Below are 21,291 nucleotides of genomic sequence, written 5' to 3' on the forward strand. Positions count from 1 at the left end.
TCATTTGAAAGCTTTGCCTTTTGATAGGCTGATGACTGGAATTTAACAGGAGCAAAAGCACGGTGGGAACAGCACTCAACTGAGAGCTGAATCCCAGTGCTGACCCACCCACAATGACAGCCCTTCTGTGAATCTCAACATTGTAGACAGTGTCACTAGTACTTTATTCATTGCTATTCATACTGGTTGATGAGTACCTCAGCAAACAGGTCAGAAAATAGAGAGAGAGCAACAGTGCTTCTTTATGCAGATGAGGTGAGACTATAAGCAGACTCTGAACAGGAACATCAGCAAATGATAGGGGAATGGAATGCGTAAATGAAAGCTCATGGAGTGAAACTGAGTACAGACAAGACAGTATTCATGTCAGCAAATGAGTGAGATCTGAAGCAGCTACAAATTGAGATATAAGAGAATGTACTGGAATGGATTAACAGCTTCACATGTCTTGAAAGTGTGGTTGAGGAAAAAAGAAATCAAAATGGGGACATCAACGTTTGAATAAGAGATAATGTAGTCAGCTGGCACCGAATGTCTAGGGGGTAGTGTGTAGCAGAAGAGGGCCAAAGAAGCTAAAATATAAGGTATACAAAACAGTGGCACAACTGTACTACTGTAGAGGACAGAAACCTGAGCACTTGAAGACAGCAACTGTGGAAAGCTTGAAATGGTGATGATGATGACAGCAACTGTGGAAAGCTTGAAATGGTGATGATGATGACGAAGTTCCTGAGATGAGTAGTAGCATGCACACTGTAGGACATTAGCACTGAAGCCAAAGTAATCCCAGCTGGACAGAAGGTCCAGAATAACAGATTACAGTTGCACAGTGACATGTTCAAGAAAGTAGAAGGTGATTTGGTAAAGCAGATTTGGGAGGGATGGAAAAAATACAACATGAGGTGAATCATGTATTTACACAAATATTCAGAAAATGGTATAAAGAAAGGGGAGAGGTAAATTCACACTATGGATAAAATAAATAAATAAAGAATATATGTAGTTGGTTAGATAAAGGACAGCCTGCTAGAGGTCAGGAGATATGGCCCAAGGGAAAGCACTTAGCACTTACACATTACTTGCTTCCACAGGAGTGCTTTAAACTAGGAATAGAATTTGTTGAAGTCATACCTCCCAACTGTACAGAATTACTTGGTCTTTGCCGAGTTTTGGGGTCCAAATAATGGGGTGCCACAATTCCTGAGCGGTACCCATTCATTTCTGAATTGTTTTCCACTTAATTTTTTTTCACTTTTTCAGCTGATGCCATCACGTGCGTGATGATGTCAGTGTCATCGGGGCTACCAGCCTATCAGAATTGAGATCAAGGGCTCACATGCACGCATTTCTGACTGGGCACTCAAGGGCTGTTAAAATGCTCTGCAAGCGGGAACAGTTATCGTTGGCTGCAGGCTCCAGGTATTTATTTCATGTCAGGCCATTTCAGTTTTCTTTATTTTATGTGCTGAGCAAGTATGTCTACTGCTGAGCTTAGTCTCATTTATCTGCTGGGCAAAGTGTGCATGCAAGTGTTATGTTGGGCCATCTTAGTTTAATTTTAAATGCGGCAGTTTACTTGCTGGTTTACTCTTTATCTGCTGAGCTAGCAGTCTTTAGTGTGCCGTTTGATTTGTATCATCTTCTGCTATTGTTGGGCCATTTCAGTTCCAGTTTGCTCTTTAATTTAAAGATGTTACAAAACATTTCCATGCCATTTCATTTTAGAGGCAATCAGGCAAAGAGTGCGCAGGAGTGTTATGTTGGGCCATTTCATGCTGCTGCTACAGTTTGCCTGCCCGTGTGCCATTTTATTTATCATTTACTTTATTTTAAATGCTGCTGACTTTATTTTAAAGATGTTACTTTAATTTCCATGCCATTTCAGTTTAGGGGCAAAGTGTGCATGCGAGTATTATGTTGGGCCATTTCATGCTGCAGTTTACCTGCTTGTGTCCTGTTGTAGGAGCAAAGTGTAGTTTAATCTGCTGCTCAGTCACTGTGAAGTGTAGTTTCTTATTTAATCTGCTGCTCAGTCACTGTGAAGTGTAGTTTCTTATTTAATCTGCTGCTCAGTCACTGTGAAGTGTAGTTTCTTCTCATTTAATCTGGTGTGTGTGTGTGTGTGTGTGTAAATGTCCCCATTTTAATACACGTGGTGGCTAGAGATACTCAGGCTCAAACCCTGTACCTTAAGTACAAGGTAAAAAGAGCCTAATGTCCTTAGCCACCACCACTTGTGAATTTATGGCATATTTTTCATCTGTTCCTCATAAAATCTGTGATTTTCATGATTTATGACAAATCACTGAATAATTGAATTCATTAAATAATGACAGGCATTTGAATTTCAGACTTCATATTCATCAGAAAATAAATAGTAACACAAAACCTTTTATTCTAGCAATTTTCTAAGTTTATAAGATCAGTATTTGAAACGTGTCCGTATTTTGGGGCTGTATTCCCCATTACTGGCTTTGTCCAAGTTTTTTGTGCTAAGATGCTGAGAACTATGGTGAGAAGTGAGAACTGAATTCACTAAGTGATAGCCATTTAAGTTTCAGTCTTCTATCTTTCAGGAAACAAACTGCTGATTTGATGTAGTGGCACATTGTTCTGACTATAGTGCACAGGGTCCTGTATTCAAGACTTGCCAGTGAAATGCATGGTGGTGACACATTTTATTCTAGCAACTTTCCAAAATTATATAAGCAATGTTTAAAATGTGTCCCTGGTTTTTGGTCTTTTATCTCCCTGCCAAAACAAAACAAAAAAAAACTTAAATTGAAAATAAGTGCAAGAAGTTGTGTAAGATGCCTATGGCTTGCACTGCTGTCATTCTATATACATATATATATATATATATATATATATATATATATATATATATATATATATATATATATATATATACATTGTGTGTGTGTGTGTGTGTGTAAGTAGACTTTTATGATGAAAATGTTCTGAATTGGGCAATTTTTTTTTCATTATTGGTTCATGCATTTTCTTTCATTGCCTACTGGAAAATGTTCAAACAATAAATTTAAAATGCACTCTGCCTAACAAGTGTGCTGTATTATGCAAGGAATATAATTTAATAAAGTCAGGAAGGTGTATCAAAGAACACATATATGTTTCTTGTTTTGTGTGCAAGGGGCCAATGATTTGAAAACAGCCCAAAGGTAATCTTTATCCCCACTGGCCAGATGCATTTTATTTGGATGTAGTGTGGGTTTCAATACTATTTCAATGAATGTGATTTTCAAGGGCAGAGATGTTTTAATGCCAAATCTATTTTCATTGTGAGACAGTATTGCTTTGTTTAGCAGATGTCTATTAGTGTTTGAGCATTGTGCTATAAAATGTAAAAATAAAATCCAAATACTCATTGTAAAAGCAAAGCAGTATGCACGCATTAGTGTTTATGGTAAATGGGGTGAAATAGCCAGGTAATGGGACATTGGAATGACTGCAGGGGGACTCTGGTGCCATATTTTGTTTGTCTGTTCTTCAGTTTGTGTTTGAAAGTTGATATCCTACAATTCCATTGGAGTGGGTGGGGTTACATAATTATGAATGCAGATTTTATGTTAAACAGCGTACCGATTTGTACCTATTTTTCATGGGTCTTGTCCAGACTTTTGATGTTTCCAAGTTGAGAGGTATGGCTGAAGTAAGTTCTATATATTTTTTAATATGAGAATTATTCCCAGACTCTTGAAACTAGGATACAAAATAGTGGTCTGCACATTAACATTTTTGGTAGTCTCCAGGATTGCTCCCCATTGAGTTTGTCCTCTGACATTGAAGGATGAGATTTTAGTGGGTGAGGTTTGCTACTAGCAAGGATATTTTTTCTGAGATTAGTAGGTTAGATAGCAGGGTGCCTAGTAAGAAAGCTGTCTGTTTAAGGAGCTGTCTTTTAGCTCTGTTCTGTGTTAAAGATTCTCATACATTTGGGTGATGGTAAGGGATTGACATATCTTGTTGGAAAAGTTATGCAGAATACTAATATTCCTTTGTGAGGTTGCTGCAATTACCAGGAGGCTATATTTGTTTTGAGTTGGAAAGATTATTTTGGAAGTGCTAGCTCTGGCAATGAAAGAAAAAAAGCATGATGTCTTCTGTGTCAAAAACAGGAGCAAACTAGTTTCTCTTCTAGTCTTCAGAATAATGATCTTAAAGTTAAGGTTATGGTCAAGCCAAATACACAAACATTTAAAAGAGATAGTTGTTTCAAAAGGCACTTTCTTAACTTCTTTAATTTTAAGGTGCTAGGAACTTTTGCACACTTTGATGTGCACCAAATAACATTGCATTTGTTCTCCTGGAGTTTAATAGTAATTTTTATTTTACTAATCTATTTTGCAAGAGTATAGAGGTCTAATTCTACTTGTGTTTGAATTTCAGAATACAAAGGCCTTGATATAAAAATAACCATGTCATCACAATAAAGTAAATTCACTTGAAGCATTGCATAAGGAGTGAACCCTGTGCATGGCATTGAGTAGAGCAGAGCAGAGGTATTAGAAATAAAGGAGCTGATCTTGAGTCTGAATAATCCATTGATCAAAAAAGGTCTGAAATCAAAAGGACTGCAGAATAATCCCATGCTCGTAACTGTGTTTTTATTCAGGCCACCTGAAGGTACAGAACAGATATGTTTTTAACATTCCTGATCTTGTTAAAAGTTTAGATTCTTTGCTTATTGTCATGGATGAAAATGCTGCCTGGAACACTTTCCTCATAGCTGAAGTTGTAGCAATCGCTCCTTGTTATATGGTGTTTTGGAGCCAAACATATGCAAGTAGATAATGTTAAATTTGCCATGATCATGTATGGGTGAACAAATTTCTGAAGTTCAGGACCTTTCATTGTATAAATTAAATTTTCATATATTATTGTTATGGGTTGCAGATTGGCTACTGGGCAGTAGTCTGATGGGTCTGATGGTGAGGGGGCTTAGGTAAAGGGATAGTATATGCATGTTTTAAAGTGAGAAAGAAGAAGAGGTTCAACTGGGATGGGTTAAATATGTGTTTAATGGGTCTAAAACTAATAGGGTGGCCATTTAAAGGAAATCAGTTTACAGGGGTCACAGTCCATTGCTGACATCACTGGAATTTGTCTTAGAGGTGAAAGGCATAATAATTCAAGATGATAGTCAGCCACAAAATGCTTTTTTCACATAGGTGTAAGACTGCTGTGCCAAAATGTACTGTGGGATTCATGAACAGTAGTGTAGGCTTTGTGTGAAACCTACACAATATTTACATGTCAGCAGGATGAGCGCGCTAATCACATATGCATGCTGCTCATCACGCTAACATGAATACAAGCACGTTTTCATGGCCAGCAACATTGTTGGCAGCCAGGATACTGTGCTGAGCAACATGACCACACACAGTAAACAAACAAACTTCTGTATGGCCAAACCTGTTAAGTGTGCCCACGTGGATAGCATGAAGAGTGACCATAAGGCAAATAATGCAAGCTGTACCAGGTAGGGAAAGTGTACTGAGTGTACTGTGCACATAAATAAAACATATGAATGCAGAAATAGGTAAGAAGGGATGTGAAACAGCAAGGACACCTACAGTACATGGGTTACCAAACAGTAAAGTGTACTGAGGACAATGTGCACAGAAATCAAAGAGATGTATACAGAAATATGTAAGAGGGGAGGGTACATGTTCAAATTCTAGTAAGATAATGATGTGAAGATGCTTACATGAGAAATACAAATGTATAATAAAACAATTTTGCAATATGCATGTGAGAATAATTGATGGTGGTCACACTTCCTGAGCAAATGTAGGTAAATAAAAGCAAACATGATATTATAAGATGTGACAGTTACACAAATTCACATTGTAACAGAGGGGAATTGCATGATTTATGAAGGTCATTGACATGCTGATATGAGATGATGATTCGTGAGGACATTACATACATTATGGGATATTTGCACAACATGCATTTTATCAATATAACTAACATGCTGGAAAACAGGAATGGCTTGGAAGCCACAATCTCCTTTTGCAAGAATCAAGCCTATCCCATTCTTGACAACACTGACCTGTGTATTAATTGTGTAGGCCACAGAAATAGGGCTAACACATGTACGAAGATGATCACCTTTGAAAGGAATTATGCACCTCAATATTATAATGATTATGCATCCCATATGTATGTGTGCATGGTGTTACAAATGTGGGAGCAGAGGGTGACATACATAATACCCTTGCATTAGGGACTCCTGCCCGACACGGTTATTGTGCAGATAAATAAGAACAGATGCAAATACCACATTAAATGTAATGTATTCCCCAGAGGTGTGTATTGTCAGTGTTTGACACAGGAAGTAGTAATGGGTATTGTGACAAATAAATACAATTAATGTGTGAATTAAGAAAGGATCCCTGATAATAAATGTCATATTAGTATGTCAGACTGATGGCAATTAAATGAATATGTTCATGTGCACACAATTGTGATCAGTCCTATATCAATATTCCATGGTCAAGGAAGGGTTCTCTATTTTTAATTTCTCCAAGTCTCCAAGTCTTTTGGGTTTCTAATACCATGATGGGAATGGACCCCATTAATAAGTCAAAGTATGATTTTTCATGAAATTAGTATTGTTTCAGTCTTTGATGTCAGCCAAAAGTGATCTTCGGAGCACCCGCAATGTATCCAGTAATGACTCCTTCTGCAATTTGTACAGAGTTATATGCATTGGTAACATATCTAAATACAATCGGAGATTCTTTTTTATAAGACCCATTGCTCCTACTACTATTGGAACTGCCTGGGTATCTTTCTTCCACATTGCTCTCATTTCTGCCTGCAGATCCTGATATTTTATGACTTTGCGTCTCTCTGTATGCAAGATACTAAATCACTGGGTGTGGCAATTTCAATGATCAATGCTACTCTTGTCTTCTTTTCTTGAACCACTATATCTGGCTTTCTTCCATCTATCTTTTGAACTGTTGGTAATGGGTGACCCCAAGTGATATAAACTTTATCATTTTGTATGATACTTTGTGGTTCATGTTTCCAGTGCTTTTCAGCCACTTCAATACCATAATGTTTGCACAATCCCCAGTGCAACAATTTGCTACATTATTACACCTTTCAGTATACAGTCCTTCTGCCATTAGTATGTCGCAACCTGCAACAAGGTGTGCAACTGTTCCCAATTTGGTTTTACAAAACCTACATTTGTCTGTTTCTCCCACATGTTCAATGGACTTTGTAAACCATTGTGTATGTAGCCCACTGTCTTGGGCTGACAATATTAACCTTTCATCTCTTGGTTTGAATTCACCTCTCCTTAACCATTCCTGCATTAATTCCTGATCAACATGAGGTTCTTCCAGACGTTTGCTATACTTCCAACTATATTTATGCTTTTTTCACATTTCTTACCTTCTCATCTGGTCCTTCACCTTATAGTCTTTCTTTTGTTTTTTGGCACATTCAGTTGGTGCCTGATTTTTATCCACTTCTGGTTTGATTTCCATTCCTGCTTGACGCTGAAATGCATCTGCTAAGTTAAGCAGAGAAGTTATCTTAGATTTATTCTCCTCATATTTCAAAGCTTTCACTACATTTGGGTCTTGTGAGGTCAGCAGATATGTGTGAAGTCCCACAATTGCAGATCTATACATATAATCAATTTCAAGGAGGCCCATCCCTCCTTCAGAATGGGGACTATATAATCTTGGTATGCACTGATTTTTATAAATCATTTGGCGAGCATGAAGCATCCTTCTTGTTTTCCCATCTAATCTATCCAACACTTTTTGTGGCTAGTCAATCACTCCAAAACTGTAAGTTAGGACAGGAAGAGCAAATTGGTTTATAGCTTGAATTTTGTTCCTAGATGTCAGTGCTGTTTTCAGGATTAATTTAAGTCTTGTGAAATATTCCTTACTAAGTTTTATTCACATTTGTTCATGTTTTATTGTTGATCCTTCATCAATTCCCAAGTATTTATACACTCCCTCTTACTCACGTTCTTTTATATCACATTCGTGTCCTAAACTGATGTTTTCCTGATGTTGAAGTTTTCTTGCTTTAAAGGCTGATTTGCACATTTATCAAGACCAAATGACATTCTTATACCATCTGAAAAAGTTTTGACAACTTGCAGTTGTGCTTTCAATTCCTCATCTGATGAGCTATACAGTTTTAAATCATCAATAAAGAGAAGATGAGAAGTCTTTACACTTTGTTGTTTTCTAGCAGCCAAATTACAGCCATGGCCTAAGCTGTTAAGTAGACAGCTTAGTGAGTTAAGGGCAGGGCAGAATAGCAGTGGTGACAGTCACCCTGGAATATCCCCCTTTGAATTTTTATCCCTGGGATAATAATTTGTCCTTTATCATGGCTTAATTGCAAAGTGGTCTGGCACTATTTCATGGTCACTGTAATGTAGTCCATCAGTGTAGGGTGTATCTTATCCATTTTTAAGCACTCTTTTATCCATGAATGTGGGGTAATATCAAGTGCTTTTTTGTAGTCAATCCATACCATACTTAGATTCTTCCCCTTTTTAGAGTTCTCCACTATGACTTTATGTAACAAAAAATGATATTTTGCTCCATATGACTTTCTTTTATTGTCCTTTTGTTCTACTGACATAATTGAGTTTTCTTCTAAATAACTATAAACTCTGTCATCATCAATTCCCATGTATAGTTTATATGCCGTTGGAAGGCAAGTTATAGGTCTATAATTTTTAGGGTAGCTTGCAGGTTCACTCTTAAGTAGGAGCATTGTTTTTCCTGTTGTTAACCAGGTTGGTGTTTTTTGGGGTGTACATATAAATAGTTCTTACTTATGGCTAAATCTTCCTGCAAAGATGTTAATACTTTCAGCCAAAAATTAGGTACTGCATCTGGACCTGGGTTTTCCAGTTAGAGGCATTTCTTAACTTTGTTTGAGTATCTCTGGCTGTTACTTCATCTCATTTCATATCCTGTACCTTTGAACCTCTTATTCTTTCTTTAAATTATTCCATCCATTTATCATCTTTGTCCTGTTCCACATACTTCTCCAAAATGTATATATTTCTTCTTTTTTGGGAAATCTTTCAATTCCTTTTGCCTTATTTCCCAGTTCTCTATAAAACCTTTTTGCATCATCAATACATTGCTTATTTTGTACTTTTCCTTTATATTTATTTTTGTATCTTCTAAGTCTTTCTGCCTGTGCTGAAATTTTTAGTTTGTTATTTGCAATAGTGCATGATAGATCCTGGTCTGTTCTAATACTGCACATTGCTTTTATCACATCTATTTTTCTTAGTATTTTTGTTGATCTATTCCCTCTTCTATAATCTTCTAACAGTGGCACTTCTTGTCTTAACTGCTTTATAGTTTTTTCTATTTGGTATTTCCATGATGGTATTCAATTTCTCCCCTTCCTTTCCCTCACTACCCTATGTTCTTGTGGTAGAACTTTATCAGTTATTAATTCAGATGCACAGTAATATAACCTGCTTACTTCTGTTATATCCCATGGATCTCTATGAACAGTCCTAATTACTGTGTTCATTTATTTTACCAAACTTCTAAGTTTTTGGGTTTTATTAACCTTCTGCAGTCTATTTCTTTCATTGATCTTGATATATCTGTCTATGTCTATTAAATCAAGCAACTCTTCTCTTAGCTCATTTTCTTCCAAACTAAGGGCACATCCCTTGCTTTTTAATTCATGCAGGCATTCTATAGAATATTCTATAGCATCTTCCTGTGGCACATTCTCTTCAACTTCATCCTATGTCATCCATTGCTCTATCATTTGGGAACTCACTGGCCTATCTCTCCTAAATATTGACTGCATCGGAGTTTCCACCATTTCATGTTCCGTCCCTTGCTGTCTAGCTTCAAGTGAATGTTTAAACTGGTTTCCTGTGGAACGGTCCAAATTATCTTTATATAGCACCTGACCAATTGGTTCCTGTTCCACTGATTTCCCCTTAATTTAGATACCCATTACTCTATCATGTTATGATGTTTTCTGAATTAGATTTTCTACACTGAATCCTTCACTTTGCAGGTAGTCCATAATCTCAGTTTCTGTTTCTTTAATTTCTCTATTACTAATCTCCTTTTCTACTTTTCATCTTTGTCTTCTTATTTTTGTATTGTAAAGTTGTCCATGTCTGGATTCCTTTGCCTGTATTTCTCTTCAAATATCTTTGGTGCTGCTGTTTTGTATTGGTTAGTTTTTCTTTCTCCTTTGCATAAATATTACACCATATTAAATCTCTTTTTTTTTCCCACATCCAAATGTCTTCTTCAGATGTTTTCTGATCTTCCTGTTTCCCCCTACTTTGGGGACTCACTCCATCCTGCTTTAATGTAACCTGTGCTAGGCCTTCTACACCAAATCCTTCATTTCACAGGCACTCCAAACCTTCAACTTCTATTTTTTAACTTCTGCTTTACTAATCTTTTCTACGTTCCATCTTTGTGGTGTTATTTTTTTATTGTGAAATTTTCCATATCTGGATGCCTTTGCCTGTATTTCTCTTTGAATATCTTTGGGACTGCCTTCTTCACATTGATTAATTTGGCTTTCTCTTTTGCATAACTATTGCACCATATCAAATCTCTTTTTTTCCCATGTCCATATTTCTTTTTTATACTTTTCAATTGTTTCTTGGTTTTGTTGTTTATATTTTCACACTTCCTCAAATGGTTCTTTTTCCAAACAGGTCAAGGATTCTTGATCTATATACTGTTTTTCACAAATCTGTTGTATTAATGAACACAAATTTTCATTTGAAGCTTCTGATAGTTTTTCATGCGGAAGTATTTTTCTTTCCTCTAATTTCTCTCTTAATCATTTTGTATGTCTTGTGTCTGGAAATTCTGGGCTTTTTGCATAATAGTAACAATACATAATTTATTTATTATCCTCAATAGTCCACTTTATTGTCTTTATGGCTCTTCTTTGGCCTATTGGCTTTTGTGGACTGCTACTTCCTTCTACAACAGGGGGCCATCCTCCTCCTGGGCCTGGCCTGGCCCCATTGTAGGAATGTTTACATATTTTGAGGATTCTACACTATCTTCTTTTCCAGTCCTGGCACCAGTGCGCCTACCAGCATTGGGCACTTTTCTATCCTGAGTCTTGTGCCCCCAGCTGTCTTTTTTAGTTTTTAACCTACTTCTGTCCAAGATATATGCTATATAAATACAGTCTATATATCAGTGTCTCCTTGGTGAGATTTTGTAAAAACAGGGTCCACCTCGTAAAGGTAATCACCAAGACTTGAGGATGAATTCAATTTCAGGTTTCTCTGTGTGTCTGTACACATACCACACAAGAGCTGGAGCACACATGTGTACACGACAGTACTCAATGCATGTGCCAAAGTATCAATCCCATTATTACATTGGTAGAACAGATGTCTACTGCAATGAAATCCAAAGCTATGTTCACATGTGTTCATGTAACATATCAAGGGATATGACTGATGTGATGTAATGGTTGCTGTGTGACATCCATACCTTTACAAAAAACGAATCCAAATAACAATATGGCTATTAATCACATTTGCCTCAATGGAGTTGTTATCACAGCTGTTGAGCTCAATGCATGTGAAGTCATTAAGTCATCTGTACTTTATTTGCCCATATTTTTAATATACTAAAATTGATGAGGGAGGCCTCTGCCACTCTATGCATACAAAGTATAATTGGGTGGATGTCTTTACTGCAGACCAGTTAAGGACACAACTGCTTACAGTCACTCAGTCAACACCATAGTGGGATCAATGCATGTGCCCTGGTATAAGTGCATTGTCAATTGTCATATGTCTAGTCATGTGAAAGCATTACATCCTGTGTATGAATCAATGAATATGTATCCCTGTAATGTCAGACAACATTGCCTGATACTAGGTATATGCAAACACACCTGTAGCCCCCTGCTGTTGTCACTGTGATGGCAGAACAACAATTTTGTACAATGTGGATATAATCCTGTAATGAAACATATGCCTTACTTAGGCATACAACTGTGATTCAATGACAATCTATTCAAATGACAGAACCAGTCTTCAATACAACCTTTCCAAAGGAAATGTAGAACAGACACTTGTAACAGGAAATGACATCTACAGATAAACATAGCCCATGTGGGTGACAACACTTAACAACATGTACACTGACTATAAGCAGTGACATCAGGATTTAAACTATATGCCTAATATCACAGGCTAATGACAGTTTGCTGAAAAACAAGTGCAAATACAGATTTATTTGACAACTGTGACACTGCACATTTCAATGTATTACATTATCATTGTGTATTACCTTCATGCATACTGCATAGATATACATCATATAGGTATCTGCAGCATGTTCTGCACAGCAAGTGAAAGAAACACAATACTGACAAATGATAGTCATTCCTGTATTTGAAGAAAAGCCAGGTAGAAGGCAGACAGGCAGGCAAAACATGACCATGAACACTTCTCCTTAGGGCAACCAAATCCTTTATTGTTAAAACAACAAGATAAGCGCTTTCGTCTCATTTTTAGACAATCAAAGAGACTTCATCAGATAAAGCTAGAAAAAACAAAACTAGATTTAACAACCAGAACCAAGACCCAGATGACATCATTTTCTGCTAACAGGATTAACCATTTTTAAAGTGACAGTATTAAAATCAAATAACAGTGTGCTGAGATCAAAACAATACTGTACCAGTTATAGAGTTGAAGCAGGGTTTGTCTAAAATAGTCAAGAGTATTTTACAAAGAGTGTCAGAATGTGATTATTATGCTAACTTTTTATCATGACTTTAAGAATACCTAGGAATGACTATGCCTGGTCAAATTGTGTGTGTAATAGTTACTGTAATAATCTTTTATACCTACTGTATATTACATATGATTTAAGGCAAATCACGTGTTAATTGGGTATACAATGATGTGTAAAGCAAACACTCAGCACACTTTGCAATAACACCTGAAATGCCATTTAGCATGATGTATTACAGTTGCTCATTGCTAGAACTCGTGCAAATGCTCAGGACTATAATTGATCAAACAGAAGTGGCTTAGAGAGATACATAGGCAGCTCATTCACAGGAAAAGCGCTTATAAAAACAGAAGTAAGAGTGTCACCTAATGCTGGATTTAAACCATTGTCAAGATGAAAAATTAAGTTTACAGATTCTATAGACCCCCAACACGGAAATCCTACTTAACACATGTCGAAATCATACCTTTGAAGGGACAGTGACAACTTATATAGCCAATGGAAGATGTAGGTTTTATTCTTCAAAGTAACAGCAGACAGACAAACAGACAATGTCATAGCATGACATTTACATCCATAACCTAATGAACAGTCAGCAGTACAATGGGGTGAGAGAGAAGGGCTGAAATAGAGACAGATATAGAGACACATACGAAAAAATGGTGTTATGGATGATTACTCAGGTTATGCTCCATATCAGTAATTGATGGCTGTGGGGGTGAAGAAGCTGCAGGACAGGCAAAAACTGATGATGACATGAGTAGAATAAGGGCCATTTAATAATTCTTCCTTATGGCCATGGATGTGCTTGTAAATGTTTCTTTGCAACAGTATTCAAAGTCTGCTCATTAAAGGTTTTAACTAGATTAAAATTAAGATGTATGTCATTAAGCATATTACAGAAGTATAACATCACAGTAAGAAATAATGTGACATTCATATGGACTTGATCCCTTAATGCTGTGGCCAAAAAGCAATATTCAGACACATGATTTATGTCAACAATTCCCAGAGGAAGCTGCACTTTGTTACATCCAGCAGTCAAAGAACTGTTAGAGTAACTATTACAAAGTATTGCTTTTATGCTGCCTTTACTCTGTATTCCAATAGTGCAGCATGTTTAAGTCCCTTTGCACGAGGATAACTGGACTACTGCTGGGGATGGCAACAACTGACTAGGTTTTACCACAGGACATGAACAGCCATTCATCATCACTCAACATTGGTGCTCAATGTCAAACTCCACCCAAAGGCTGAGGACAAAAATGGGAAGGCTTCCTTATGGAACATTTCTGGCTATGTGCACTGTGTGTGATCCTGTTCTTTGATCAAATTAAACATGTGAAAAAGGGGTTGATAGGAAAGTAGTGAAATGTAAGTGAGCAAGCAGAGGGGAGAACACAAGGAGAATACAGGAATTTACATGAAGGTAGTGGGAAAGAACCATAGCTATCCACTTCTTCACAACATAAATGTAGAAGAGTAGCCATAATTTGCTGAATTTGAACTGTCACCCTGAATGGCTTGCCTTGTTATCCTTTGTGTTTTGGATGTTAAATAGGATTCCTTGACACTTAACTTTCTTGAATTACACATTGAAAAATGTTAGTTGACCAATGTGGGAATCAAACCAAAGAGACAAAAAAGACATAATTTCGAACAAGGTGATTATTTGTCGGTGCTACAGATGAACACCTTTTCAACCAAGCTCATTACAGTTAAAATGAATTCAGTATGCATGGAGATATACTTTAGATAGGCCTGTATGTGTGTTACTTTAAGAAGTCCTGTGAAATGCGTTCCCATGAAAGAGGCAGTATCACTGCTTGTAAATCTATGTCAGATGAATAGACTTTCATGAGCTGACGAATACAGGCTGGGGCATGATACATATATACCTAACTACACATACTAACCTAACAAAAGAGTAGGCCTATGTGAGGAGAGAAGATGATTTTAACTTAGGCATTCTGCTCATCATAGAAACGCAAGTGCATTTGTATTCCATTATCAAAAATATCCTGCTTAAATAATGGCACACACATTCAACTGGGTTTCATAGCTAAATCAGTAATGACATATGCTACTTACAAACAATTTATCAAAGCATTAATGTGACATGTATTGCAGTAAACGTAATTATGATAGCTAAGTGCTATTAGAAATTGTATTTTGACAACCTTTGTGAAAATAAGCATTATCTGGATTTGAATCCTGGGTCACCTGGGTTCTATCTGTAAAGTTAATGCACTCACACCTTGTGCCACAGAGACAGTTTCATAAAAGCTGAATGTTCTCCACTCAGTATTGTACAGAGTGCTGACACACACACACTGCCGCTAAGCCTGTTAGTGCTACAGAAGGCTGCCTAAATAAAATGTTTCACCTTTGATAATCTTGACCATGCACTGCTCAGCAGCGAGCAGGTACACAAGGTAAAAAAACAGAACAAAAAAGCATGAGAAGTTATGATGAAAGTGATTCCTACATCTAGAGTACTGATTTCTGCAGTGCCTTCACAGTGTATGGATTTGAACGCCAGAGAAACTGTGCTAAGGGACCAAAGTCACTGAATTTACAGGTCCTGTCACAGAAACAGGCATATAAAATATCTCATTAGAAATACTGTGCATCGGTGCCAAACATGTTTCCGCTAATGAAGAGAACCGAAATGAAATTATTCAATATTTCAAGTGCGAGCTCGTTTTGAGCTCTGCTAAGCACTTCTGAATTTACACAGGCAAAGGAACGCATATAATGATTTATATTCCACAGAACATATCACAAGCTGCATTTTCACATCTACTGCTAACATTTGAAGCAGCATTTGGCTTAAACCCCCTGCATCTTCTTTCCTGTTACATTAGAATCATTTCATGTAACCTGTGTGCTACAATGATACTTAGAGGCAATGTACAATTTCTTCTGATACTGCTGTTAAGAGTGCTGTAATAAAGTACACTGGTAACCCTCTAAAATGCACTACTGATGGCACAACACATTAAATGTCTCAGTTTGTACCTTGGGCAGTGGACTCTCATTCACTGAATCAAAATGCTGCTACTCAAGAGTCTGGTCTGCCAAAACATGTGCAAATGAGGAACACAAAAACAGAATAAAAAAGTAAACAATTGTCAGTAGTAATACATATAGAGTAATAATAATGAAAAGGCAAGATTGTGAAGTTTCCTAGATCTGTGTGTGGTACAGCCTGATGATATGCTCAGAAAATATGCATTAACTCTTTTAGACAGCACACTGTATGGAAATGAACCCTCAACTCAGTGCAATAACAACACACACTCAGTCATGTTCCTATCCCTCTTTGCCACCACCACAGGAACTGAAAATGTTACTTTCACATTTGCTTGAATGTCTCTAGATTAATGTCATATTAACCAATAATTTACACTAATAATAGTCCACACCATTTTAATGTCAGGTTGCCAACACTGCCAGCTATTTTTCCTCTTTATTTTATAAACATCTTCTGCTCTTATCAGCTTAACTACAGAAATGCAATGATATGGCCATTTATTTGTATCTTTGTTTCAATGTGTAATATAGCTGATTAGTCAGACAGATTTTAAGCAAAGGATGAACAGTGGGCTCTTGCTACAAGGGTATTAATGTTGTTGAGGTTGTTCTCTTAGCTCTTAGTGTGCTTGTGCTTTTTATTTTAATTCTACTCTACATGAAACAAAGAGTTCAGAGAGAAAACTCACTTCAGTGTTAATTGTTGTTGTAGCTATAGCAATCACTAACACTTGCAAGCCAGTAGCATCTAACCCTTGCCATTGCCCCTACCTGCAGTTCTAGGACATTTACATGCAATTGTACATCTACCTACCACATGTGTTCCTCCCCTACACCAAGTGATTTGTTTAGTATTCAGAAATGCTAATGATTTCACACCTCATTTGCATCTTCACAGTGCTCAGAGGGCTGAATCTACACCATAGAAAGGTAATGGTGTAAGTATGGAAGTGGAAGGTGGGGAGACTGATTGGATAGTGACAAACCGGTACTGCTAGTTACTTTAAAGAGATTGTTCTACAAATTATTGCATTATTTCATAAGGTATGTTTGCTTCTTCATAAACTGCTTTGATTTCCATATATTGAATGTATTTCAATGTGCAACAGAAAAAAAATGTTGATATATATATATATTTATATATATATATATATATATATATATATATATCCACTTCATATCATCGAAATTTCATTTAATCGAATTGCAAAACATTGAGACCAAATCGTCAAACTCAAATCGTTGAAAACTCATATGATCGAATCTCAAATCATTGAAAACTATAAAGCAACTAGAAACAACATCCCAGACACTGTTTACTATGTTTATGCAGGGGGCAATCCCCCCTGCACCCCCCATGTGGGGGACTCCACCCCCCCACACCCCCCACAAATAAATATACCAACTCCAAGGTCACACTACAGTGGGGGGAAAAGGTAATTTCCTAACCCCACTGTAGTGCGACTTTGGAGTTGGTATATTTAATTATGGAGGTGGAGCCCCCCACATGTGGGTGCAGGGAGGTTTGCCCCCTGCATAAACGTAGTAAACAGTGTCTGGGATGTTATTTCTAGTTGCTTTATAGTTTTTAATGATTTGAGATTCGATGATATGAGTTTTTGACGATTTGAGTTTTCGACGATTTGGTCTCGATGTTTTGCAATTCGATTAAATGAAATTTCGATGATATGAAGTGAAACCATATATATATATATATATATATATATATATATATATATATATATACACACACACACACACACACACACACACACACACACACATGTTTAAAAAAATCACTGCTGGTATACTGTGCATTTATCATTTCTTGCTATGCTTTCCAAGTTTGTATGGTTTAATCACAGCATTATGTTATCATTTACTATTGAAATTTAACCAATTACTGCAGATGACTTTATTGTGTTTAGAATTCACTCCAAGGGGTTGTGCATATGTAGCTAACGGAGGTCATAAACTACAAAAATCCAGTGTCAAACTGACCAACAAACTAAAACCAATGATCGGCTGACAGTAGAACTCAGGCAATAATATTTTTGAACAATTGTTCAAAAATATTATTGCCTGATTTCTACTGACAGCCGATCTTTGGTTTTAGCTAATGGAGGTGTTAGACTTCTTGGACGACCTCTGGTGACCTCCAGAGCAGTGAGGAGGGTACTGGAAATTGAGCAGTTGAACTTTGAATTGTTGCTTATTTATTGATAATACTGTCATCAAGCAGACATTTACACAACTGCTGTCTTCATTACAGATATGTTAACAGAATGGATGTAATGCTAATATATTCATGCTTCTTTTTTCTTTTTTTTAATGGGGGGGGGGGCTCACTTACTTGTGTATAGTCCAAAATAAGCATTGTATGTTCAATTGGTTTTTATTGAGGATGGGTGCACTAAATTGTTTTGAGGAGAATGTTTTCTGTATGTCCTGGAAATCCTTTTTTTTTCTTTTTCTGTTTCATGTCATATAGGATTATGGCACCCAGAACATCTCATCATTGAAGCCTTATGCCATCATGCATTTGGTCTTGCTTTACAGAAGCAGAGGTAATATGTCCACCAGAAAAAGCATACATCAGCAGATGGTCACCGACATAAACACAGTGAGTGGATGTGCCAGAAATTATAATCAGGTACAGCATTGCACCACTGATATAGCTGCATACAAGAGGACAGCTGCTGTAGCATAAAAACAGATGGCTGGGGGGGTCCTGTTTCAGAACCACCACATACTGAAAATGAGCATATCCTGTTCACTGTCAGAGATCCATACAGCTCAGCAGAGGGTTCACACAGACTCCTTGATGTTGGTGCTGTTGTGAGCAATAGGCCAAGTGGGTCAAAAGAAGAAATCCCAGGTATGCTATATATCTAAGCCATGTAATGTGATTGGAGACACCTTTATGTGTTACTATTTCTACATTTGAAATCATCGATACATGTGCCTTACAAGAGTAAACAGTCCAACAGAGATTATGTTGGGGGGGTAGCTGATATGCTTGATTCTGCATTACCCAGTAGATGGCCATGTAGAACATCACACGTAACAAACCTTGTGTAAAGCTACAAGGTGTGCCACATGTGTGAGTCATGACAACTGCCTGAGTTGCCTGCACAGACATTAAGGATTATCCCTCAGACATTACAGACAACCTGGCAGTTGAATGAGTGGAACTGCTTCCTGTTGATATATGTCCTTTCCTGTGCACCAGCTACTGCTTTTATTTCTATGTGAGTGCAGTCTATGGCCCCTGAGACTTCAAGGAAATATGTTATAGTGTAGAATTCTTGCATTGTTCTTGCTGTCATATCTGGTGTGCATGGAAAATATATGTGCTGCCTTGCATGTTGTAGCATAGCATTTAGATATCAGTGAAATATTCTGGACGCTGAGGCCAGTGACACTCCTAATATATCCCCTGTAGGTCTCTGGAATGTACCAGTAGCTAATATCCTTGATGCTACACATACCTTAGTTTCCACTAGTATAGGTTTGCCTTGATGGTCTGAGGTGTGGGCGGCAGTGCAGTGCCCTGTATAGATGCAAAAGCCTAGAAATTCATTTTTCCCTAAAAAGCTGTCAGTGAAATCCCTCCAGGTTTTTCTTCTTCTCTAGGAGCAACTCGGTTGTGCACTAAGCAGCGTTGCCTTATTGATCAGCAGTAGCCTACAAAAAGTATAAGTTCCTCTTGTAGTCTCGGAACTTCCAGCACAGTCCTGTCAAATCAACCAATCCCCTTCCTTCATAAAACATACAGTAAGAGCCTGCTATCATGGACAGGCAGTTCCCCATCATCTCTCTAGCCAGCCTGATAGATATGGGCATTCTGAGGCAATATTGTAATTTTCCCATGTATACTGACAACTACTTACTCCAGAAACAAACAAATACTTTATGTGAGAGATGTAGTTATGTAATGAAATTGGAGGCAGGCCTCTCACATAAGGACAAATCAAATGCCAAACAGTTTGTCAGCAAACACACACTTCCCACCCGAAATAAGGGCATGACACATAAACCCCCATATGCAGACGTACTCACAAGGCCTACCAAACTGAAACCACTTACACACATAACAATGCAAAAAACAACCATAACACATACACACCAATGACTCAACAAATAATCCCATAAAGCATAATACCACAAAACCTAACGGGTTAGTCATAAGTGACTCTGTTGTGAGACACATGGATGTTCCTTTCACCAGACTGAATAGTGAGCGGGTTACGGTTAACTACCTGTCAGGTACCAGGATCTGTCAAGTCACTCAAGTCACTCAACCACAAGTACCAGTATGATTCTGTCATAGTCCATGTGGGGGTGAATAATATGAGATGTACTTCAGTGGACTATATGAAGAGAGACATTGATAACAACCTGAACTTTGACCACCATGTATCCACAGCAGCAAGGAAATCCTTTTATGTAGCACATCTTATAAGCAAAGGCATTGCATCTAGATCTAAGGATGTTATAATTTCATTAAATACAGCCCTCATCAAAGCAATAATTGAGTACAATGCTCCCCTTTGCATGTACCTCACCAGAAGCTTGCAACAATTGGAGTGACCACAGAAATGTCTCATCAAGAAATTACAGGATACACAGAACAAGTCTTACATGGAAAGACTGAAAGCCCATCACTGCATTCTTTCTCCTACAGGATGCTAAGGGGTGACATGTGCCTGGCTTACAGGGCAGTCTCTGATCTGGTTATGATGGAAATGCTACACATTTGCAAATCAAATTGCATGAGGGTCACTTGCTCCAGGTATGTTAACCTAACCTCTGACATGATCAGATTGTAATGGAGAAATAGATACATCTCCCAGAGATTGCCACTTCTCTGAAATAAGTTTCCAGTTCACATGAAACAGATGCCCATCCAGACATCTTCAAACGCAACCTAGATCAATGGATGGGTGACCATAAATTCATCCCTGGACAGAGGGAGTCGGTATTAACTACCATTGTCCCTTCCCTTTGAGAGCTTCACTCACCTAACCACTGACAATTGGGGAAACTCAGGATAAATATGGCTGGGCTTGTAAGGGCTCTAGGGCAGTTAGCCTAGTAACCCTCTATGAACCTATGAATCACTCTCCTTTCTGAACCACAACCAGCTCTCGAGCTACTCCCTTTAGCATCTGTACTACATCAAACCTAAAAGACTGCTGATGTGCTGTCATGGAAGTAAGACTCGGAGAAATGCATGAAGATGGCTATGGTATTTACATCACTTTCTTCCTCTTCTCTGAAATCATGCTGTCATAGAGTTTGTATATTTTGCAACTTAGGGAGTGTTGCTGTTTTGGTGCTTGATCTCTCAGGTTTTCAGATGTTTTGGGTTCAAATAATGGTGTGCCAATTAAAAGAGACACAGTTATTCATAACGAACACTGCTTTTGAATGCTTTTCTTAATCATAAGTGTTTTAATTTGCTGAG

Source organism: Protopterus annectens, chromosome 15.part0 (assembly GCF_019279795.1).
Source record: "Protopterus annectens isolate FY-2018-M chromosome 15.part0, PAN1.0, whole genome shotgun sequence".
Classification (NCBI taxonomy): Eukaryota; Metazoa; Chordata; order Ceratodontiformes; family Protopteridae; genus Protopterus; species Protopterus annectens.